Below are 24,919 nucleotides of genomic sequence, written 5' to 3'. Positions count from 1 at the left end.
GCTCTGGTGACTGTTGACTGGCGGGCAGCACTGACGACTGTTGACTGGCGGGCAGATCTGACGACTGTTGACTGGCGGGCAGCTCTGGTGACTGTTGACTGGCGGGCAGCACTGACGACTGTTGACTGGCGGGCAGATCTGACGACTGTTGACTGGCGGGCAGATCTGACGACTGTTGACTGGCGGGCAGCTCTGGCAACTGTTGACTGGCGGGCAGCTCTGGCGACTGTTGACTGGCGGGCAGCTCTGGCGATTGTTGACTGGCGGGCAGCTCCTGCCCCGTCAAACAGCCCTTGTGCCCCCCCCTAAAAAATTATTGGGGGTGCCTCTCGGTCTCCCTTACCCGTCGTGTCTCCCAGTCCTCGCCAGCCTTCTTCCGCTGCTTGGTCCTGCGTTGGTGGGGAATTCTGTCACAATATCTATCGTGGATTTGAAAGGAGGACCAAGGCGCAGCAGAAGTGTGGACACTCATGTTTCTTTAATTAACAAAACAAGTAAAGTATCCACTGGGAAAAACAATAAACAAAACAATGAACAGTACTCACGATACGACAGTGTAGCAGGCTAAACCAAAAAAAAAGCAGTGCTCACCACAATTCCCCACAACCCCCAGTGACAAACATACTCCTACATATATGACTCCCAATCAGGAACAACGATCCCCAGCTGTTCCTGATCAGGAGTCACAAAACACAGAGAACATTCAAACACACACACACAAGACTGCCACGTCCTGACCCCAAACTACTACAACAGCTCCATCTGCTGGTCAGGACGTGACACTTACAACAAAGAATAACTTTATTAACATTGTTTTTTAGTTTGTAACAGAAAAGACTTAAAGTGCATCAATTTGCCAGAAAAAATACAAATAATCAAATCCTTATTTAAACTGTAATTTTTTTTGGACCATTTGATACTGAAAAATAAAATAAAATATAATCAATAAATAATAATAAATTCAAATTGATCAGCAACATTAACTCAGGAGCACAATATATGAAACACTTTGACCTATAAAACAAAAATGAATAAAAGAAATTGTGCTGATTTTTTTTATCAAAATGAGGAAGTCAGGATTAATGGCTTCAATGAGCACGTTTTGCAGAGCACAGCTTTTCGAAGCGGGGTTTGAAGCATGATACTGCAACTCTCAGCTCTTGCTGTTGTTGTTTAGCTGGGACCTGTACTTGGTCTTCAGTGCAGCAACAGCAGAGAAGCCAGTCTCACAAAGATAAGATGTTGCAAAAGGAAAAAGAATGCCCATGGCCCTCTGCCCTAAGAGTGGATACTGCCTCTCTACACTCAGCCAGAATTCACTCAGTGTCTGTGATGTGAACCTCAATCTCAACGTGGAGTCAGACATCATATCAATGAACTGGTCCTCTGCAGAGCTGAAACCAGTTGGAGCTGGTGCATTGAAAGCTTCTCTGTGTATAACACAGTGTGTCCACTCAGCATTAGGTGAGGCCTTCTTGATGAGTGCCCGAAGTCCTTTTCTCATCCCTGCCATGGTCTGTGCACCATCACTGCAAACACCAATGCAGTTCTCCCACTTTAGCCCATTCTCAGTCAAGAAGCAGTACAGCATTTTGAATAGCTCTTCAGCTGTGGCTCTGTCTCTGACATATTTACAAAAAAGTAGATCCTCACACAGGGAGTTTGTCATGTCAAAACGTACATAAGCGATAAACAAACAGTCTTTGTTGCTGTCAGTTGCTTCATCGAACTCTAAGGCAAAACGTTTGTCTTTGAGTTTATCTACCAGCTGTTCTTTAAGATCGTTAGCAATGTCATTTATACGTCTGGCGACAGTATCATTGGACAGAGGGATAGTTTTTATTTTTGCAGCACTTGCGTCATCCAGCATGACAGAGACCATGTTTAATGCTGCAGGCAGTATCAGCTCCTCTGTTATAGAGTGGGGTTTTTTGCACTGAGCAATTTGGTACGCCACCTTATATGATGCTAACAGTGCTCGCTGGTTTACTGAAGTAGCATTCACAAGCGAGACAATTGTTGGCAATATTCGGCACGTTTTCGCTGAAAAAACTCAAGCGGCTTATCAGCGTGATTGGGGTGTAATGTCTTTAAGTGACGCTTTAATTTATTTGGCTTCATGCTGTCCGCTGCCAATATTTTTAGACACAGTAAACATACCGGTCTTTCCTCATCTCCCACCGTAGTCACAGTGAAGCCAAGCGCTACATACGCTTCATCATATTTCCTCGTCTTAGCTTTCGGGAGACTTACGTTTGTCTCATTATCTCCATCTCTCTCCGCCTTTCTTTTCATCCCTGTTGAATATTTTTCCATGGTGTCTCTTAAGGGTTTGTTATCTGCACCTCACATCTCCTGCTCTGTGCTGTGTGCTCTTGTTCGGTGCAAAAAAACCCTACTCCTTGCGGCAAAAAAAAGCATGTTCCCCGGGGACACACGCGCCCCCCCTGGCATCCCCCAGGTGGGTGCGCCCCACTATTTGAGAAGGACTGATCTAATTGGACTCTATTCTATATACGTCCATGGTCTTGGCTAAATGACTCTATCATGGCATTTTGTCTTATGTCATATCTAGGGTGATCCTTCTTAGTGGTGTGTTGCTTAGGGCACTATCCTAAGTTGATAACTACATGATAAGGCTACAGCTGTAAGGCACTGGCTTCCGACAGTCTACAGGGATGACCTATGAACCTCTGTTGAGAAACTGGTGATTCATGTAGCTGTAGAGTCAAAGGGGCTTCATGGTCTATTTTCAACTTTACCAAGACTGGTATTTTGCGCGGACCCTTAAGTGATCCTAGTATAAATCCTCATTAAATGTCCCGTTGTGCATGTGCATTTATGTTTGCACAAGCGCACATGCCAAGGGAAAGAAAACCAAGTGTCATGTTAGGCTGCAAAATGGACAGAATGAGTCTGACGTCATTAGACAATTTTCATGTCGATGACCGTGTCAGTATGAATCGGTGCCGACTTCAAGCCATATGCCAAGGGTGAAGTGGTTTTACTACAAGTCAATGTGTCTTACACCATTGTAGTGGCGATAGGTATGAAGGAGTCTATTTCATAGCTATGTTATCCACGGAGGAGCTAACCTTACGATGGAAGTACTCTCTATCAAATCAAATCAAATTTATTTGACAAATACACATGGTTAGCAGGTGTTAATGCAAGTGTAGCGTAATGCTTGTGCTTCTAGTTCCCACCATGCAGTAATATCTAACAAGTAATTTAACCTAACAATTTCACAACTACCTTATACACACAAGTGTAAAGGGAATGAATACGAATATGTACATAAAAATATATGAATGAGTGATGCCCGAACGGCATAGGCAAGATGCAGTAGATGGTATAGAGTACAGTATATACATATGAGATGAGTAATGTAGGGTATGAAACAATGATATAAAGTGGCATTGTTTAAAGTGGCTAGTGATACATTTAATTACATCAGATGGCAAGATGCAGTACATGGTATAGCGTACAGTATATACATATGAGATGAGTAATGTAGGGTATGTAAGCATTATATAAAGTGGATAGTGATAAATTGATTACATACATTTTTCCATTATTGAAGTGGGTGGAGTTGAGTCAGTCAGTATGTTGGCAGCAGCCACTCAATGTTAGTGATGGCTGTTTAACAGTCTGATGGCCTTGAGATAGAAGCTGTTTTTCAGTCTCTCGGTCCCCGCTTTGATGCACCTGTACTGACCTCGCCTTCTGGATGATAGCGGGGTGAACAGGCAGTGGCTCGGGTGGTTGTTGTCCTTGATGATCTTTTTGGCCTTCCTGTGACATCGGGTGGTGTAGGTGTCCTGGAGGGCAGGTAGTTTGCACCCGGTGATGCGTTGTGCAGAACTCACTACCCTCTGGAGAGCCTTCCGGTTATGGGCGGAGCAGCTGCCATATCAGGCGGTGATACAGCCCGACAGCATGCTCTCGATTGTGCATCTGTAAAAGTTTGTGAGTGTTTTTGGTGACAAGCCGAATTTCTTCAGCCTCCTGAGGTTGAAGAGGCGCTGCTGCGCCTTCTTCACCACGCTGTCTGTGTGGGTGGACCATTTCAGTTTGTCCGTGATGTGTACGCCGAGGAACTTAAAACTCTCCACCCTCTCCACAACTGTCCCGTCAATGTAGATAGGGGGCTGCTCCCTCTGCTGTTTCCTGAAGTCCACAATCATCTCCTTTGTTTTGTTGACATTGAGTGTGAGGTTATTTTCCTGACACCACACTCCGAGGGCCCTCACCTCCTCCCTGTAGGCCGTCTCGTCGTTGTTGGTAATCAAGCCTACCACTGTAGTGTCGTCTGCAAACTTGATGATTGAGTTGGAGGCGTGCATGGCCACGCAGTCATGGGTGAACAGGGAGTACAGTAGAGGGCTGAGAACGCACCCTTGTGGGGACCCAGTGTTGAGGATCAGCGGGGTGGAGATGTTGTTACCTACCCTCACCACCTGGGGGCGGCCCGTCAGGAAGTCCAGGACCCAGTTGCACAGGGCGGGGTCGAGACCCAGGGTCTCGAGCTTAATGATGAATTTGGAGGGTACTATGGTGTTAAATGCTGAGTTGTAATCGATGAACAGCATTCTTACATAGGTATACCTCTTGTCCAGATGGGTTAGGGCAGTGTGCAGTGTGATGGCGATAGCGTCGTCTGTGGACCTATTGTGGCGGTAAGCAAATTGGAGTGGGTCTAGGGTGTCAGGTAGGGTGGAGGTGATATGGTCCTTGACTAGTCTCTCAAAGCAATTCATGATGACGGAAGTGAGTGCTACAGGGCTACAGGGCGGTAGTCATTTAGCTCAGTTACCTTAGCTTTCTTGGGAACAGGAACAATGGTGGCCCTCTTGAAGCATGTAGGGACAGCAGACTGGGATAAGGATTGATTGAATATGTCTGTGAACACAATAGTCTAAGCACTGAACCAGTCGTACACAGTGTGATCATGGTTCATGACTTGTAATAACTTTCCTTCTGAATGGAGGGTTCTATTTATTAGCGGCATGTGTGTTAACCAAGAGTTTTTTGGAGATTCCCTTCCACATGTTGCAATCTGAGTGACTACTACCTCATCTGTCGCTGTTTATCAAGGGCAATTCAAATTGTTAGGTCTCTAACCTTCTTACTGACTGTTGCTGGCATTGGTACTGGTACCCAAGGGGACCTGCTACCCTACCAATTTATCCCGAAATGTTATCCTACCGGAACACATGATTAGAGCATTTTACTAGTTGCATTGTAGTTGAGACTACACATGGAAAGGAATGATTATTGTTACCATTTTTGGGGGGAGGTGGAAAGTCCACTGGAATTCTTTTACAACCAGTGTGGGACACGTCAGTGATATCTCAATATGTATTCTAAGGTTATACCTGTCTAGGGGCTTGTCCGCTCCTCTAGAATTACACCAGATGTAACAGACTGACCCTACCCTCCCAGCACATAGACTATTGCAGCATAGAGACTGGAGGCTTACTTGCCTCTTTCTTGGTTGGCTACATTGTATATAATATATTTTTTGGCCATTAAATGGTCCTTAAAATAATTTCAAGTGAGATTATCATGCTAAGAAATGAATCAAGGCATCCAATGTAACTGCCATAAATGAACTTACATTAGACTCTGCTTTGTCCTTGCTATGGATCTATGGTGAAGATCGAATGACAGGTCACACAATCTAAAAATAATTGACAAATATTACTACAGTTATTAACTGTATTATTGCAGTGGAGAATAATGTTCATCTGTCAAAATATGAATTACTGAATATGTAATTGGTTAATTTACAAAAGGATATGGTGAAAAATTACAGAGCTAGGATTTGTTCACATCACATGATCATTCATCTTTCACTTGTACTTTTTGAGATGCAACAGGAGGGCAGTGGGGTGAAGAAGCCAGGAGGGGGCAAGTGATACAAACAAGGGGCCAGGTATATCTATGACTACTTATATGACCTCAATGGCTTGCACTTCACAGTGCACAAATAATGCCTAAAACGCAACTCTGAAAATTATTTTGAAGTGCTCATCCATTTTGCATTCAAGTAAGAAATGACGCACAAGAGCAAATTACACATATTGTATCTGACCCTTTTCTGGAAACTAGGCATATGTTGCGCGTCACTACTTCTCAGGAGAGGCATTTGAACATAAACATTGTTAGTTATCAAAATTAGATTTTTGGCAGAAATGCCTTCTGGAACATGTGAACTAATAACAAACTTGTATGGCATCTAAATACGAATAAAATTGTTAAATTACGAGCCTAGTTGGTTTAGCCACGGAAAAAGTCAGGAACCTTCCCACTAGCAATGATTGGCTGAGAATGAATGGACTGGACATGCCGAGAGATGAGTTTGGATTGGTCTGCCATGTAGCGCGCTTCTGTCTATAAAATGAGCTGCTCAGTATGTGTAGGTAATCCTTTCTAAAATAGCTTTTTTGAAAGATATCACAAATAACTGCAAAAGTGTTGCTAAGGCTCTCCACTTTCTGGAGGACTGAGTTTTGAAACGAGTGGAATAATGCCCAATGGAAGCAGAGTATGATAGGTAAGGAGATGGTGAAAATTCAGGCATTTGGTTGCAAATGCGGATGGAGTTGAAAAGAGAACACAGAAGGCTGTTGTATAAAACACCTGTCTGCAGATTACATCTTGAAACTAAGGGCAACCATGGTATCCATGACAGAGAGGGAGAAGCGTTCATCCACGTATATGGGTAAGAGAGTCTAGCTAGCTACATTTTCAGATATTACACATTTCTAATTTGGTCAGAAAGTAATTTTCATTGCAAGTTAAGCATACTGGTAGCTAGCTAGCTAACGTTAGCTGGCTGGCAGGCTCAGTAGCTAATTTTACATGTATCATCTGTATGGTAATATTATTCGTATCTCAGAGCCATTTGCATTACTAGTTATAGCCTAATGTTAGCTAGCTAGCTAAAATTTAACCTAGTTGATTAGTTTTAGCTACCTGGATCATTGTTTAGCTAGATAGCTAGCTACATGTTTAAACAAAAGACTCCACTATGCAAACCAGCTGGCTGGAGTGTTTACGGACATATTCAATCTCTCCCTATCCCAGTCTGCTGTCCCCGCTTGCTTCAAGATGTCCACAATTGTTCCTGTACCCAAGAAAGCAAAGGTAACTGAAATAAATTACTATTGCCCTGTAGCACTCACTTCTGTCATCATGAAGTGCTTTGAGAGGTAAGTTAAGGATCATATCACCTCTACAGTGGTTCCTCCGTTAAATGTTGCATCATACTGCAGCACACCTTGCGGGCTGCTGCAGCATTCTATGACACATTATTTAGTTGTCAGCCATTTTTTACGTTAATGCATGTTAGTGCTAGTTTGACCACCAGAGGGCAACGTTGAGAAGCATTTGATAGTCTCCATATTGGCATTACTAGAGAATTTGAAACCTTTTTTGTAATTACATAGTAGATGGGATTGATTTTAAGACATTTGGCTTGATTAATTAGATTCATATTATGGTGTTTCTATTCCAAGAAAAACAAAAAACCCTCTGGGTTTCCGTTAGGATGGAATGGAAAATATGGAGCTGTACAACGTGATGGTCGGCAGTACAGTACTGGACTATCCTGTTGCATCTAGGCGTTTCGCTAGCTAGCGTTCCGCTAGGACTGCTACTTCCACAAGAAATGTTATTTTTGTTCCAAATAATCCATAGTTATGTCCAAATACCTCTGTTTTGTTTGTGCGTTCAGGTCACTATCCAAAGGGTAACGCGCGAGCGCATTTCAAGACAAAAAAAGTCAAAATGTACCATTACCGTACTTAGATGCATGTCAAACGCTGTTTAAAATCAATTTTTATGGTATTTTTCTCTTAAAATAGCAATAATATTCCAACCGGACAATAGTGTATTCATTCAAGGAGGAAAAGAAAAAACAGCGTGCTCGCGGGAACGCGCATATCCAATCTCTTTGTCCCCAGGCAGACCACTGAGAAACTGAGCTACTATACCCTCCCCAGAGACAGGAGACGGCTCAATCCGCTTTCTGAAGGCTTTAGACAGCCAATGGAAGCCTTACAAAGTGCAATGTAACCCCACAGATACTGTAGTTTCGATAGAGAATCAAAAGAAGAACTACAATTCTCAGACAGTTCACTTCCTGCTTGGAGTTTTCTCAGGTTTTTGCCTGCCATATGAGTTCTGTTATACTCACAGACACCATTCAAACAGTTTTAGAAACTTCTGAGTATTTTCTATCCAAATCTACTAATAATATTCATATTCTCATTTCTGGGCAAGAGTAGTAACCAGTTTAAATCGGGTACGTTTTTTCATCCGGCCGTGAAAATACTGCCCCCTATCCTAAACAGGCTATTTAGCTAAAGAATCCCTGTGTCGTGTAGGCAGGGCATGTGGGAGACCAGGGTTCAAATTCCTGATTGGGAGGAAGGAGTAGGCTGCCCGTAATGGCCAAAAAACAGCCTTGCTGTGTTTGAAAGAGTATTTTCCAGTAAGCAACCATTTGTTAACCTTCATTAGACAACTTTGTTCCAATATTTCTGTAATTCACTGATATTTATTCCCAGAGCTATTCGTTAAGGATCGATAACTAAACAAACATCAGCATTTTGAAAGAGTATTTTATTATAGCTTTATTAACGAAAGCATAAAGATGTTGATGAAGAAATTCTGTATTGCTCTTTTGAGTTAGAAATGTAACACTTCAGCGTACTTATGCATCAAATACATTGCAGGTAGGGGGATGTTCACACCTACAGTAGCCGGGCTATAGAGTCTATTGTCCTGCTAATCGGGCTACAAGTGTTTGAAAACCTGTTTTCAGAATGCCACCAGCTGTCCATCACTATTATAAATAAAAACACAGCATCTTGTTTACATCTTGTTTATATTATTAATTGTAACCACAATGTCACAAATAATTTGTATCTAACTGTCACGTCCTGGCCAGTATAAGGGTTAATTAGTATTGTAGTTTGGTCAGGACGTGGCAGAGGGTATTTGTTTTATGTGGTTCAGGGTGGTGTGTTTGGTTAAAGGGTGTTTGATTTAGTATTTCCGGGGTTTTTTGGTTGATGGTCTATGTTTATGTATTTCTATGTGTAGTCTGGTGAGTGTGTTCTATGTTTGGTTAATTGGGGTTGGGACTCTCAGTTGAAGGCAGGTGTTGTCTATCTGCCTTTGATTGAGATTCCCATATATTAGGGTGTGTTTGTGTTTGTTAGGTGTGGGGGATTGTTCCGTGTTTAGTGTGTGTAAATCTAACAGGACTGTCAGTGTAGCGTGCGTTCGTTTTTTTGTTATTTTGTATGTTCATTTTGGGAATTTATGAAAAGTTCAAAATGAACCATCTCAACTCCGCTGCATATTGGTCCTCATTTTCTGATGATGATTTCGCTATATCGTCAAGCGACGAGGAAATCCCTGACACTAACTTTCCAATTACTTTTAGAGTTGGATTAATTTGATTGATATTATGGTGTTTCTAATCCAGGGAAAACGAAAAACCCTCGGTTTCCTTAAGGATGGAAAGGAAAATAAGATGCTGTACAACTTGACAGTTGGGAGAACAGTACTGGGCTATTTAGCTAAAGAATCCAGTGTCCTGCCGGAGAAGAAGGACTAGGATGTCCTTGTAAATAAGAATTTATTCTTAACTGATTTGCCTAGTTAAATAAAGGTTACACTAAGAGCATAACATTTCTGCACCCTAATTTCTTAATTATAGTCTAACCAATACCCAAACGGAGATTAAGTGAAAATAAAAATCTCATTGATTTATCAAGACCAGTCCCCATGCTTGTCTCAGAGCAGCGCAAAACGATGCTAAAATAGTTGTAGGGTATTGCTTCTAACTTCAATATGCTCTTTAAATAAAAAAAGACTTACACCACTTTTAACAGCACATTACTCAACACTAGTGAGACTCATGTCACCTATGGTAGGCCTACAGTATATCGAAAAATATGATATGACTCTCTGCCAATAATTACATATCGAGGAATGGAGGATATTTCTGTAATTCAGTGATATTTATTACCATAGTAATTCGTTTTGGATCCATAACTAAATAAACATCGGCATTTTGAAAGAGTATTTTTATCATTATTTTATGAATGAAAGCATAAAGATGCAATTATTAGTTACATTGTTTGAGTTTAAATGTGCAGACTGGCACTAAGAACAGAACAGCGGGAACGTTTACCTAGTGAGCACCATTATTAGTGTAATGCCCCTTAAATATTTTGGAGATGATTTCGTTTTCAAATGACGTAAAATTAGTGAGAAAAAGGCCATTCTTGAACATGGGGTGAAACATTGTTACAAAAATCTAAAGGCATTTTTTTATTTTATTATTTATTTCTGTTTTTAGAGGGAGAGAAACCAACAACCCACAGTCATCTCATGGGCCTCCCAGTCAAAGCCGGCACAGGTATTGAACCAGCATCTATTGCAACACAGCAGTGTCTTAGACCATTGAATCACTCAGGCGCTGTACATCCTGTCGGATGTGGCATGCATTACTAAAGTAAGAGCAAAATAATCCTAGCAAAATAAAATAATAAATCAAATCAAAATCAAATCAAATCAACAAAAACCTTAGTGTAACAACAGTTTTAGTAAGTAATACTTTAGTCATGCACAATTCTCAGTTTCTGTTTGGGTTTATGTCGTCCATTCATTGTCAGTTAGAGACACAGTAGGACTCAAAACCATAATTAGTGCTCTAACTCCCCCTTGCGCTGGTCTAGAGCAATGAAGTTGTGACGCAGGGTACAGTACTAAACCACAAATTACCTCTAAGTCCTGCGGCGTAAGCTCACAACTTTTAAAGGGGGAACCACTGTACCTTACCCGATATCCAGACCCACTTCAATTTGCTTGCCGCCCCAATGGATCCACATGCAATCACCATCGCACTACACATTGCCCTATCCCATCTGGACAAGAGGAAAATCTAAGAATGCTGTTCATTGACTATAGCTCAGCATTCAACACCATAGTACCCTCCAAGTTCAGAATTAAGCTCAGGGCCCTGGGTCTGAACCCCACCCTGTGCAACTAGGCCCTGGACTTCCTGAAGGGCTGCCCCCAGGTGGTGAAGGTAGGAAACAACACCTCCACTTCTTGAATCCTCAACACAGGGGCCCCACAAAGCTGCGTGCTCAGCCCCCTCCTGTACTCCCTGTTCACCCATGACTGCGTGGCCACGCACACCTCCAACTCAATCATCAAGTTTGCAGATGACACAACAGTAGTAGGTCTGATTACCAACAAACACAAGATAGCCTACAGGGAGGAGGTGAGGGACCTGGGAGAGTGGTGCAAGGAAAATAACCTCTCACTCAATGGCAACAAACAAAGGAGCTGATTATGGACTTCAGGAAACAGCAAAGGGAGCACGCCCTTATCCACATTGAAAAATCACTTTTATCTGAAGGCCATCAGACGGTTAAAACTTCTTAGGATTAGGCGTCCCGCTAGCGAAACTGGAGGGCGCGCAATTCAAATAAATAATCATAAAAATTATGTATATTAAACGTTTAGGTACATACAAGTGTCTTATATCGGTTGAAAGCTTAAATTCTTGTTAATCTAACTGCACTGTCTGATTTGCAGTAGCTATTACAGAGAAAGCATGCCATGTGATTGTTTGAGGATGGCACCCCACATCAAAATATATTTACACTTGCACAGGTTTCATAAATTCACTTGGTTTCAACAAGTCAAAATACATTTCTATTTACTCCTCAGATACCCTAAAATGTAATCACTATAATATTTCTTATGGAAAGAAGTATGTTCAATTGGAAACCGATTTTAGCAGGTGCGTCTTGTCTTCATGGCGCGCCGAAACACTAATTTCCAAGACTGTGTCCCTGTACTAAAACTGATATTTCTTATACGTTTCGGAAGTTACAAGCCTGAAACGTTGAACATAGACTGCTGACACCCTGTGGAAGCCATTGGAATTGCATCCTGAGAGCTAGAATTCAGTATGCCGCTATACATTCCATTGTAGGAGCATGGTCTCTCAAAAAAAATCCAGTTGTTTTTTCTTTGGATTTTCTCTTACCATATCTATTGTGTTATATTCTCCTACATTATTTTAACATTTCTACAAACTTCAAATTGTTTTATTTCCAATGGTAAGTATATGCATATCCTGGCTTCAGGGCCTGAGCAACAGGCAGTTTACTTTGGGCACGTCAGTCAGGTGGAAATTGAGAAAAAAGGGGCATAGCCGTAAGAAGATTTATTAAACAGCCATCACTAACACGGAGAGGCTGCTGCCTACATATAGACTCAAATCATTGGCCACTTTAATAAATGGATCACTAGTCACTTTAAAAAATGCCACTTTAATAATATTTACATATGTTACATTACTCATCTCATATGTATATACGGTATTTTATACCATCTATTGCAGCTTGCCTATGCCGCTCTGCCATCGCTCATCCATATATTTATATGTACATATTCTTATTCCATCCCTTTACATTTGTGTAGTTGTTGTGGAATTGTTAGATTACTTGTTAGATAATACTGCACTGTTGGGACCAGAACCACAAGCATTTTGCTACACTCGCATTAACATCTGCTAACCATGTGTATGTGACCAATAATCTTTGATTTGATTTGACCAGACCCTGTCTGTCAGTCTCTAAAACAGTCTGATGTTGCTGGGACTGGAGTACTACCAGACCCTGCCCGTCAGTCTCTAAAACTGTTTGCGATTGTCATAGAAATTCTACACAGGGACACTTGAAGTCAATCATAAATTAATCATTCTTTATTATCAGCGTGCTGGAGAGGTTCCAACCAACCAAGTACACATGTCAATCAGGTATCTCATGTTATATTTGCATGATTTAGCTTATTCATCATTCATAAGTAATTCATTATTAATGTTTGATTCATACATGTGACCGACCAACACTGGGTCATGCATGTAACTGACCAATACATCACATGGCCTCTTCTCTCTAAGCTGAGACCTTGAAACTGAGAAATCTTTCATTCTCAAAACAAGGATCTGGGCGTACTGCCAAATTGCAGATACTGATAGTGAGGATTCGTTCAATCAGTCACTTGCATGAATACTGAAATTGGTTATTAGAAAAGCAAAAAGATAGAAATTTCCATCTGTAATGGAAATTATATGATTAAAGGTTTGACTAAATGATTTCACTCAGAAACCTTATAACCTGTTGAAATGTATTCGAAATAAGGCTATAATAATGGGTTAAAAACTATATTGCAATACTGTGTGTGAGTAAGACACTGGTACCACTTCAAAACGAGGGAGGCAGAGTTGATAAGACGACCTTGGGAAAGGAACAGGAGAAGAGGCCTCCTTAAGTTAGGGAGAGAAACAACGGCCTGGGAACAGTTAGGCTGGCAAAAGATAAGGAGACAGGTGGTCTGGGTACTGTGGAAAAATACAGCCGCCTAAAGCTGGGTGGAGTTCTCTACTGATGTAAGTTTTGTGTGTGTGTGTGTGTGTGTGTGTTCGGTTTAAGAACATTGATGACTTAATTCGCGTAACAATTGGTCCTCCGAGCCGGATCCAAAATCTGTCCCTGTCTTCCTAAGGTAACACGCCGAAAACCGTGCACAGGCGGGTAATTGACTTGTGAATCAAAGACCTGTCCCCTGAAATTGGGGTTCCATAACAGGCCGGTAAATATCTACGGTCAACAGGGATGATGACGGAATCCAACCTACATTGCTTTTCCCAGCCTACAAGACAAAGGTCACTAAATCTTTATTTACGCGGATTTGGGGAATAATACCTGTATGATTGCATGGAGTGGAGAAGGAAGTTAGTGCAGTCTAGGTGTTAAACGCCAAAATATCTGTTCCCGGTAGGGCATACTAACCTGGTGACCTGTCTTTAGGAAATTGGTTAGAGAACCCTGATATAGGCAGTATTCTATGCAATTGGAAGAGAGGAATTGGGTATAGAGCCATCCTAGGCAACGTAGCGGGGGTCCGTAATGACCCTAGGTATCTGTGGCCACTACCAATGTAAACTATCTAATGTTGAGGCCTAAGAGTTAAATTGGTCAATATACATTAGGCGGGCTAATGTACTGAGATCTAACGGATAACTGATCTAGAGTATATTAGTGGGGAGGTTAGTCGGGATCTAACAGGGCGCAAAACTTGGTCTGACTATTCTATGGAAGGAGGAAGCATACACACATAGATAGAGGAGTGACAAAAACACTGATTGTGATACACATAGAAGTTTTAAATTGACTTATAATTTTAAAAGCACACACAGAGAATAAGAAGATAATTAGTTGCGTGACAGATAGATATATTGTTCAGTCGCGAGAAACGACCGGGAAACAAGTATAACTTATGGTCGTATACGTGTGAGATATAAATAATATGTCAGGATCCATACAAATAATTATTCTAAAATTCTAGGTTACGGTAAATAGCACACACATAGAGATTAATAGTAAGTACACACAGATTGTGAGAAAAAGCATAATAACAACGATAGTTATTGGATAACCATGGGTGGCAAATCCTCAAAGGAGGTGGGGGAATTAACGGGAAATGAGCGATACTGTCACGTCCTGACCAGTAGAGGGGGTAGTTGGGTCAGGACGTGGCAGAAGGGAGTGTGTGTTTGTTATTGTTTCATTGATTTTGGCCTTGTGACTTCCAATCAAGCACAGCTGTAGAGGGTTGTGGTTGATTGGGAGTCACACATAAGGTGCCTACTTTGCCTTGTGGGGTTGTGGGTGGTTGCTTTTTGCACTGCTTTTATAGCCTGCAGAACTGTCACTGGTGTCACCCTTTTGTGTTGTTCCTGTGGATGCTCTACTCCTTTTGTTTTGGTAATAAAAAGATGAGTATTCACATACCTGCTGCGCCTTGGTCTTCTCTCCATGACAACTGTTGTTACAGAACCACCCACCAAACCAGGACCAAGCAGCAGAAGAGGAGGAAGCCAAAGGAGAAAAAAAAGGAGGAATGGACATGGGAGGACGTCCTGGACGGCAAGGGAGCCTACACCTGGGAAGAGATCCTGGCCGGAAGGGATCGCCTCCCATGGGAACAGGTGGAGGCACTCAGGAGAGTGGAGGCAGCTGGACAGAGGAACCAACGGGAATGTTTTGCTGGTACACGACTAGCGTTCAAACCCGAGAGGCAACCCCAAGATTTTTTTTGGGGGGGGCACACGGGTAGTTTGGCCAGGCCAGGGAAGAGCCGTAAGCCAGCTACCCGTGACTACAGGGAGGTGCGTATGAGGTGGAGGGCGCCATGTTACGCTGTGGTACGCACCATCTCGCCTATACGGACGCACAGCCCAGTTCGCCCAGTACCAGCGCCCCGCAGGTGCCAGGGCAAGGGGAGCATCGAGCCGGAAGGGGTGATGTCAACCCTGCACTCAAGACCGCCAGTGCGCCCTTTCGGTCCGGTGTTTCCCGCTAGACGCACTAGCATGGAGGTGCGTGTCTCCAGGCTGGAGAGTCCAATACCAGCCCCACGCATCAGGAGTCTAGTGCGTCAGCCCAGCCTCGCCAGTCAACAGTCACCAGAGCTGCCCGCCAGTCAACAGTCACCAGAGCTGCCCGCCAGTCAACCGTCACCAGAGCTGCCCGCCAGTCAACCATCACCAGAGCTGCCCGCCAGTCAACAGTCGTCAGAGCTGTCCGCCAGTCAACAGTCGTCAGAGCTGTCCGCCAGTCAACAGTCGTCAGAGCTGTCCGCCAGTCAACAGTCGTCAGAGCTGCCCGCCAGTCAACAGTCATCAGAGCTGCCCGCCAGTCAACAGTCGCCAGAGAGGTCAGACTGCGCTGAACTGCCGGAGTGGCCAGACTGCGCTGAACTGCCGGAGTGGCCAGACTGCCCTGAACTGCCGGAGTGGCCAGACTGCCCTGAACTGCCGGAGTGGCCAGACTGCCCTGAACTGCCGGAGTGGCCAGACTGCCCTGAACTGCCGGAGTGGCCAGACTGCCCTGTTCTGCCAGAGGTGCCCGCCTGCCCTGATCTGCCAGGGTGCCCGGCCTGTCAGGATCGGCCAGAGTGGCCAGACTGCCCTGTTCTGCCAGAGTGGCCAGACTGCCCTGTTCTGCCAGAGTGGCCAGACTGCCCTGTTCTGCCAGAGTGGCCAGACTGCCCTGTTCTGCCAGAGTGGCCCTCCTGCCCTCCGGCCCAGCCCGAGTGGCCCTCCTGCCCTCCGGTCCAGCCCGAGTGGCCCTCCTGCCCTCCGGCCCAGCCCGAGTGGCCCTCCTGCCCTCCGGCCCAGCCCGAGTGGCCCTCCTGCCCTCCGGCCCAGCCCGAGTGGCCCTCCTGCCCTCCGGCCCAGCCCGAGTGGCCCTCCTGCCTTCCGGCCCAGCCCGAGTGGCCCTCCTGCCTTCCGGCCCAGCCCGAGTGGCCCGCATGCCTTCCGGCCCAGCCCGAGTGGCCCGCATGCCTTCCGGCCCAGCCCGAGTGGCCCGCATGCCTTCCGACCCAGCCAGAGTGGCCCGCATGTCTTCCGACCCAGCCATTGTGGTCCGTCTGCCAGGGTCAGCCCGAGTGGTCCGTCTGCCCGGCGCAGCTATCGGCGCCAACAAAGTGGGCGACGCCGAAGGTGGAGCGAGGTCCACGTCCTGCACCTGAACCACCTCCAGGATAGGTGGGTTGGGGAGGGAGGGTGTAGCACAGTGCCGTCGGTGACGGCAGCCACCCTCCCTTCCCTCCCTTATTGTTTAGGTGTTCAATTTTGTTGGGGATTTTCTTGTTTTCCTTTTTTTTAGGTGCATCCCGGCGTCTGCACCTTGAGGGGGGGGGTACTGTCACGTCCTGACCAGTAGAGGGGGTAGTTGGGTCAGGACGTGGCAGAAGGGAGTGTGTGTTTGTTATTGTTTCATTGATTTTGGCCGTGTGACTTCCAATCAAGCACAGCTGTAGAGGGTTGTGGTTGATTGGGAGTCACACATAAGGTGCCTACTTTGCCTTGTGGGGTTGTGGGTGGTTGCTTTTTGCACTGCTTTTATAGCCTGCAGAACTGTCACTGGTGTCACCCTTTTGTGTTGTTCCTGTGGATGCTCTACTCCTTTTGTTTTGGTAATAAAAAGATGAGTATTCACATACCTGCTGCGCCTTGGTCTTCTCTCCATGACAACTGTTGTTACAGATACATGGAATTAAGAGATAAAATAAATATTTACTTTGGTCCAAAGTGAAGAAAGAAGTATGGATTTGATGGAAGATTGGATGTAGAAAAGTTGGGACTAATAGTAAGACAGATTCATAAGGCATGTGGAGAGAATGTGGACAAACAGCGAGTAGAGGGGTTGGAGACAGCGAGGGTGTGGTTGGCCGAAGCGAGGAAGCGAGGAGAGGGGGAAACGAAAAAGGAAGTTATTAAGAAGTTAGAAGTAAGGAGCCAAGAACAGATAGCAACTCCCACGGCCCCTCCGGAGGCACCCCATGTACCCAAATTATACCCCTCCCTGGCCGACCAGGCATGGAGAGAGAATCCTGATGACGAGGTGGTGGTGGTGAGACAGAGGAAGCCCGACCAGGTGCCGCCCGTTCCGCGGCTACCTACCCCATATGCGGGACCTCAGGGGGCTGATGGAGGTAGAGAGGAGGAGAAACAGGGAGAAGGACAGGATCTAGCAACCTTATTGAGAAAGTGGATAGAGTTGGAGAAAGGGAGAAAGCCAAGAAAGGTGAAAGGAAAGAGAGCGGGGTCGCAGAGTTGCACGATCTAGAGCTCTCAGCAGACTCGATTCCCATAACCAGTCCAGAGGGAGATAGTCAAGAGGAAAGTGTAGATGATTCAGAATGGATAGAGGCGAAGGAGGGGACAGACAGTCAATATCCTCTAATTGCTTTACCTAACCCACGGGCTGGGGACGCAGGACAAGAATCCATTTTAGAAGTGTACAGGGCATGGACACATAGGGATGTAGAAAGAGCAGTGGAAGGAATGGTGCATCCCAAGACAGGCATGGAAGGGTTCAGAAGGGATCTGGAAGGTTTAGCGGCCAGTTTTAAGCTCAATACTGGGGAAGTGGAGAGAGCAGTCAGGCAGTTGGTGGGGAAAGATCGGGCAGCGGTTCGGGGACAATGGGTGCCAGGACATAACAATTTGATTGTATTACCATGGGCTGCAGATGGGGATTATGTAATCAAAGTTACAGAACTGTGTAATAATTTGAGGGACTATTACCACCGACATGCAGACTTCTCTAAGGTTTCTGAATGCAGGCAGGGAGATAGTGAGACCGTTAGCCAGTACCGTTAGCCGGTCCTGACAGAAAAAGAGGGAACTCTAACAGGGAAGGTAAAAAAGGGTCAGATAGAGATAACTGTAGAGATGACTATAAATGTTACAATTGTAACCAGAGTGGACACTTCGCAAGGGACTGTGAGGCACCGTGTAAATATTGTAACAGAACAGGTCACGCGAGCCGAGATTGTCAGAACAAGAAAGATAGAAGGGATAGGTGGGGGCACAGGGATAGGAGCCGAGACAAGAGAAACAGGCACCCACAGCCTGATTCAGAGGAGGAAGATGGGCAGAGGGTAGTGGTAGCGAGACGGAGGAGGGGATGCAGGAACCAAATTGTGAAGTTTTTGAATTGGCAACTATTGATTTGGCATTGCAACTGGAACAGAAACCCTATTTGACTTTAACAGTAATGGGAAAGAAAATTAAATTCCTCTGTGACACTGGGGCGTGTCGTACAGCAATCTGTGGAGACGATGCTCCCCCCGGGATACAGAGTAATGGGGAAAAGATCATAGTACGGTCGGCATCAGGACATAAATTCATGGAACGGCTATCCTCTCCGGTAATACTGAAACATGAATCGTCAGGGGGAGAAGCTACTGTTCCAGTACTGATATCTAAACTATGCCCAGTTAACCTGTTAGGTAGGGATGTAATGACTAAACTGAATGTGGCAGTTACTCCCACGGAGAGGGGAATGAAAGCATACATAGTCAGAGATAATATGGTTGTCTGTGGGCATGGGGAACCTTGTTATTGGTACAGTCAAGATTTACTGAGAGGGGGGCTGACCGATATTCCTAAAACTTTGATGGAACTCGCTGATGATGTAGTACCAGGACACACTAAGATGTCCCCCGATGATTTACACTGCACTCTCTGGTATAACAAACACCCAGGTCCAGACCCAGCCTATGAGGAAGTTTTGTTTAAAACAGCAGAAAGAACTATTGGTTTGAAGTGGTTTCACTATGACAGTACACACGCTGCAGTCGAAGTAGAATTGTTGCCTCAGACTAAGAAGCTGTTCAGGGAGAGGGGGAGTGCGCATGTATCTCTCGCCAAAGAGCCTTCAGAGGGGTGGGAGGACATGGGAGAGTGGGTGTCTAAAGGAAAGAGAATTACAGATTGGATTGATGTGACAGGGGGAGACCAGCACAGTCCCTCCACTGATCTTTACCGTAGGAAGCTGAATTGGAGAACCAATAGTATTCCTGGGGTACATTTGAGCGACCATGGGGGGAAATGAGAAAAGATGTATCTGCTGACTGAGGGACAAGAGGAGGAAATAAGACAAGTTCCTGAATATTTATGGGCACAAGGTCCAGCAGATGTAGGATTAATTATTAAAGGAGTAGTCCCCATACAAGTAGTACCAAAATCTAATTTCCGACCATATCAGAAGCAATATCCCATGAAACCTGAGGCAATAAAAGGCATTATGCCTGTTTTTGAGCAGTTGAGACAAGGAGGGATGATAGTGCCAGGAGATGAAGCGTTTTGCAATTCACCAGTTTTCCCTGTTAGTCACCCAGAATTGTGAGGGGTGAGCCATCCTCAGGAAAGGAACTTATCAAGGCGTCAAGCTCATTGATGAACTCTCCAAGGGAACCTGGAGGGCGATAAATGATAAGGATGTTATGCTTGAATGGGCTAGTGATTGTGACAGCATGGAATTCAAAGGAGGAGATAGACAGATGGGTCAGGGGAGAAAGAGAGAATGTCCACTTGGGAGAGATGAGGATTCCAGTCCCGCCACCCCGCTGACCAGATGCTCTCGGGGTATGCGAGAAAACGTGGTCAGACGAGGAGAGAGCGGTAGGAGTAGCAGTGTTTTCTGTGGTAATCCATGTTTCCGTCAGCGCCAAGAAGTCGAGGGACTGGAGGGTAGCATAGGCTGAGATGAACTCTGCCTTGTTGGCCGCAGACCGGCACTTCCAGAGGCTGCCGGAGACCTGGAACACCATGACCTGGAACTCCACGACCTGGAACTCCACTCCGCGACCTGGAACACCATTCTATATTCATGTGGGGCCATGCAAGAGAAGAAATACAAAAAAATGTACGAAGAGGTTGGTTCTCCAATCTACACGTTTAGTTCATCGCCTTCACGACTCAGATACCAAGTTATGTGCTCTTGCGGTGGCAGTCGGCCATCTTACCAATGTTTGCGAAAGTCAAAATCTTCAAGTGCAATAAAAAAAAAGTACAGATTTTGATGGGTGCTCGATGAGGATGGGATTCAAACCCGTGCATGGAGAGCATGCAGAGTAGTTCATCGCCTTAGCCACTCGGCCACCTCATCCACTAGTTTACAAATGCCAGTTAACCACACAAACTGTAGTTGCTGTTTGTTATCCCATGATTGGAATCAATGAAATTTAGACATAGCAATGACAGGGCCATGTGTCGATCCCATTGAGACATTTAACAAATGTTTTGTCAGGCTGAGTGGTCTAAAGTGCTTGATTAAGTATGTGGAGGTGTCGGCTCAAATCCCACCATTGAGGTTGCTCTTAAAATAGCTATTCTTCAATACCTGAATCTTATCAGTCGCTCTAGGATTGTGCAGGGATTCTATATTCATGTGGGGCCATGCAAGAGAAGAAATAACAACTGTTTTGCAAAGATGTTGGTTTTCCAATCCACACATGTAGTTCATTGCCTTCACCACTCAGATACCGAGTTCTGTGCTCTTGAGGTGGCAGTCGGCCATCTTACCAATGTTTGTGTAAGTCAAAATCTTCCAGTGCCGTAAAAAAGTGCTGATTTTTTTGGTTGCGATTTGAACCCATGCATGTAGAGCACAATGGATTAGCAGTCCAACGCCTTAACCAGTCGACCACCTCATCCATTGGTACACAAGTGGCAGTTGCCCCCACAAACTGTAGTTGCTGCATGTAAACCCATGATTGAAATCAATAAAAGTTAGGCATAGCAACGACAGGGCCATGTGTCGATCCCATCGAGACATTTAACAAATGTGTTGTCAGGCTGAGTGGTCTAAAGTGCTTCATTAAGTGTGTGGAGGTGTCGGTTCAAATCCCACCATTGAGGTTGCCCTTGGTAAAGCTATTCTTCAATACCTGAATCTTATCAGTCGCTCTAGGAGTGTGCAGGGATTCTATATTTATGTGGGGCCATGCAAGAGAAGAAATGTTTAAAAATTTGCGAAGAGGTTGGTTTTCCAATCTACACATGTAGTTCATCGCCTTCACCACTCAGATACCAAGTTCTGTGCTATTGCGGTGGCAGTCGGCGTAAGTCAAAATCTTACAGTGCAATAAGAAAGTGCAGCTTTGTTTGGGTGCTCGATGAGGATGGGATTCAAACCCATTCATGCAGAGCACAATGGATTAGCAGTGCATCGCCTTTAACACTCGGCCACCTCATCCATTTGTATGCGAGTGGCAGTTGCCCCCACAAACTGTAGTTGCTGTATGTAAACCCATGATTGAAATCAATAAAAGTTAGGCATAGCAACGGCAGGGCCATGTGTCGATCCCATCGAGACGTTTAACAAATGTGTTGTCAGGCTGAGTGGTCTAAAGTGCTTCATTAAGTGTGTGGAGGTGTCGGTTCAAATCGCACCATTGAGGTTGCCCTTGGTAAAGCTATTCTTCAATACCTGAATCTTATCAGTCGCTCTAGGATTGTGCAGTGATTCCATATTCATTTGGGGCCATGCAAGAGAAGAAATAAAAAAAAATTGCGAAGAGGTTGGTTTTCCAATCTACACATGTAGTTCATTGCCTTCACCACTCAGATACCAAGTTCTGTGCTGTTGCGGTGGCAGTCGGCCATCTTACCAATCTTTGCGAAAGTCAAAATCTTACAGTGCCAGAAAAAAGTACTGATTTTTTGGGTTGCTCGATGAGGATGGGATTCAAACCAATGCATGCAGAGCACAATGAATTAGCAGTCCATCGCCTTAACCACTCGGCCACCTCATCCGTTGGTATACAAGTGGCAGTTGCCCCCACAAACTGTAGTTGCTGCATGTAAACCAATGATTGAAATCAATGAAAGTTAGGCATAGCAACGGCAGGGCCATGTGTCGATCCCATCGAGACATTTAACAAATGTGTTGTCAGGCTGAGTGGTCTAAAGTTCTTGATTAAGTGTGTGGAGGTGTCGGTTCAAATCCCACCGTTGAGGTTGCCCGTGGTAAAGCTTTTCTTCAATACCTGAATCTTATCAGTTGCTCTAGGAGTGTGCAGGGATTCTACATTCATGTGGGGCTATGCAAGAGAAGAAATTAAAAAAACATTTGCGAAGAGGTTGGTTTTCCAATCTACCCATGTAGTTCATCGCCTTCACCACTCAGATACCAAGTTCTGTGCTGTTGCGGTGGCAGTCGGCCATCTTACCAATCTTTGCGAAAGTCAAAATCTTACAGTGCCTTTAGAAAGTACTGATTTTTTGTGTTGCTCGAGGAGGATGGGATTCGAACCCATGCATGCAGAGCACAAGGATTAGCAGTCCATCGCCTTAACCACTCGGCCACCTCATCCGGTGGTATACAAGTGGCAGTTGCCCGCACAAACTGTAGTTGCTGTATGTAAACCCATGATTGAAATCAATGAAAGTTAGGCATAGCAACGGCAGGCCCATGTGTCGATCCCATCGAGACATTTAACAAATGTGTTGTCAGGCTGAGTGGTCTAAAGTGCTTGATTAAGTGTGTGGAGGTGTCGGTTCAAATCCCACCATTGAGGTTGCCCTTGGTAAACCAATTCTTCAATACCTGAAACTTATCAGTCGCTGTAGGAGTGTTCAGGGATTCTATATTCATGTGGGGCCATGCAAGAGAAGAAATAAAAAAAACTTTGCGAAGAGGTTGGTTTTTCAATCTACACATGTAGTTCATCGCCTTCACCACTCAGATACCAAGTTCTGTGCTGTTGCGGTGGCAGTCGGCCATCTTACCAATCTTTGCGAAAGTCAAAATCTTACAGTGGCTTTAGAAAGTACTGATTTTTTGGGTTGCTCGAGGAGGATGGGATTCGAACCCATGCATGCAGAGCACAGTGGCTTGCAAGCCATCGCCTTAACCACTCGGCCACCTCATCCTTTGGTTTACAAGTGGCAGTTGCCCCCACAAACTGTAGTTGCTGTATGTAAACCCATGATTGAAATCAATGAAAGTTAGGCATAGCAACGGCAGGGCCATGTGTCGATCCCATCGAGACATTTAACAAATGTGTTGTCAGGCTGAGTGGTCTAAAGTTTTTGATTAAGTGTGTGGAGGTGTCGGTTCAAATCCCACCGTTGAGGTTGACCGTGGTAAAGCTATTCTTCAATACCTGAATCTTATCAGTTGCTCTAGGAGTGTGCAGGGATTCTATATTCATGTGGGGCTATGCAAGAGAAGAAATTTAAAAAACGTTTACGAAGAGGTTGGTTTTCCAATCTACCCATGTAGTTCATCGCCTTCACCACTCAGATACCAAGTTCTGTGCTCTTGCAGTGGCAGTCGGCCATCTTACCAATCTTTGCGAAAGTCAAAATCTTGCAGTGGTTTAACAAAGTACTGATTTTTTGGTTTGCTTGATGAGGATGGGATTCGAACTCATGCATGCAGAGCACAATGGATTAGCAGTCCATCACCTTAACCACTCGGCCACCTCATCCATTGGTATACAAGTGGCAGTTGCCCCCACAAACTGTAGTTGCTGCATGTAAACCAATGATTGAAATCAATGAAAGTTAGGCATAGCAACTGCAGGGCCATGTGTCGATCCCATCGAGACATTTAACAAATGTGTTGTCAGGCTGAGTGGTCTAAAGTGCTTGATTAAGTGTGTGGAGGTGTCAGTTCAAATCCCACCGTTGAGGTTGCCCTTGGTAAACCAATTCTTCAATACCTGAAACTTATCAGTCGCTGTAGGAGTGTGCAGGGATTCTATATTCATGTGGGGCCATGCAAGAGAAGAAATAAAAAAAACTTTGCGAAGAGGTTGGTTTTCCAATCTACACATGTAGTTCATCGCCTTCACCGCTCAGATACCAAGATCTGTGCTGTTGCAGTGGCAGTCGGCCATCTTACCAATGTTTGCGAAAGTCAAAATCTTACAGTGCCATAAAAAAGTACTGATATTTTGGGTTGCTCGATGAGGATGGGACTCGAACCTATGCATGCAGAGCACAATGGATTAGCAGTCCATCGCCTTAACCACTCTGCCACCTCATCCTTAAGTATACAAGTGGCAGTTGCCACCACAAACTGTAGTTGCTGTATGTAAACCCATGATTAAAATCAATGAAAGTTAGGCATAGCAATTGCAGGGCCATGTGTCGATCCCATCGAGACATTTAACAAATGTGTTGACAGGCTGAGGGGTTTAAAGTGCTTGATTAAGTGTGTGGAGGTGTCGGTTCAAATCCCACTATTGAGGTTGCCCTTGGTAAAGCTATTCTTCAATACCTGAAACTTATCAGTCGCTGTAGGAGTGTGCAGGGATTCTATATTCATGTGGGGCCATGCAAGAGAAGAAATAAAAAAACGTTGCGAAGAGGTTGGTTTTCCAATCTACACATGTAGTTCATCGCCTTCACCACTCAGATACCAAGTTCTGTGCTTTTGCGGTGGCAGTCGGCCAACTTACCAATCTTTGCGAAAGTCAAAATCTTGAAGTGCCTTAAGAAAATACT

The 24,919-nt window shown here is 44.7% G+C and overlaps 4 non-coding genes across 4 annotated transcripts; all 4 read right to left on the bottom strand.

Annotated features, from left to right (window-relative positions):
* Positions 1-22,136: 22,136 nt before the first annotated feature.
* On the bottom strand, positions 22,137-22,218 carry trnas-gcu (transfer RNA serine (anticodon GCU)). Its single transcript has one exon. It is a non-coding gene; the product is annotated as a tRNA-Ser (tRNA).
* A 479-nt stretch (positions 22,219-22,697) lies between these two features.
* On the bottom strand, positions 22,698-22,778 carry trnas-gcu (transfer RNA serine (anticodon GCU)). The gene has a single exon. It is a non-coding gene; the product is annotated as a tRNA-Ser (tRNA).
* Positions 22,779-23,816: 1,038 nt separating this feature from the next.
* On the bottom strand, positions 23,817-23,898 carry trnas-gcu (transfer RNA serine (anticodon GCU)). The gene has a single exon. It is a non-coding gene; the product is annotated as a tRNA-Ser (tRNA).
* A 478-nt stretch (positions 23,899-24,376) lies between these two features.
* trnas-gcu (transfer RNA serine (anticodon GCU)) lies at positions 24,377-24,458 on the bottom strand. Its single transcript has one exon. It is a non-coding gene; the product is annotated as a tRNA-Ser (tRNA).
* Positions 24,459-24,919: the final 461 nt, after the last annotated feature.

Source organism: Salmo trutta, chromosome 19 (assembly GCF_901001165.1).
Source record: "Salmo trutta chromosome 19, fSalTru1.1, whole genome shotgun sequence".
Classification (NCBI taxonomy): domain Eukaryota; kingdom Metazoa; phylum Chordata; class Actinopteri; order Salmoniformes; family Salmonidae; genus Salmo; species Salmo trutta.
Note: the sequence above shows the minus strand (reverse complement) of the source record. Positions and strands in the feature narration are given on the sequence as shown.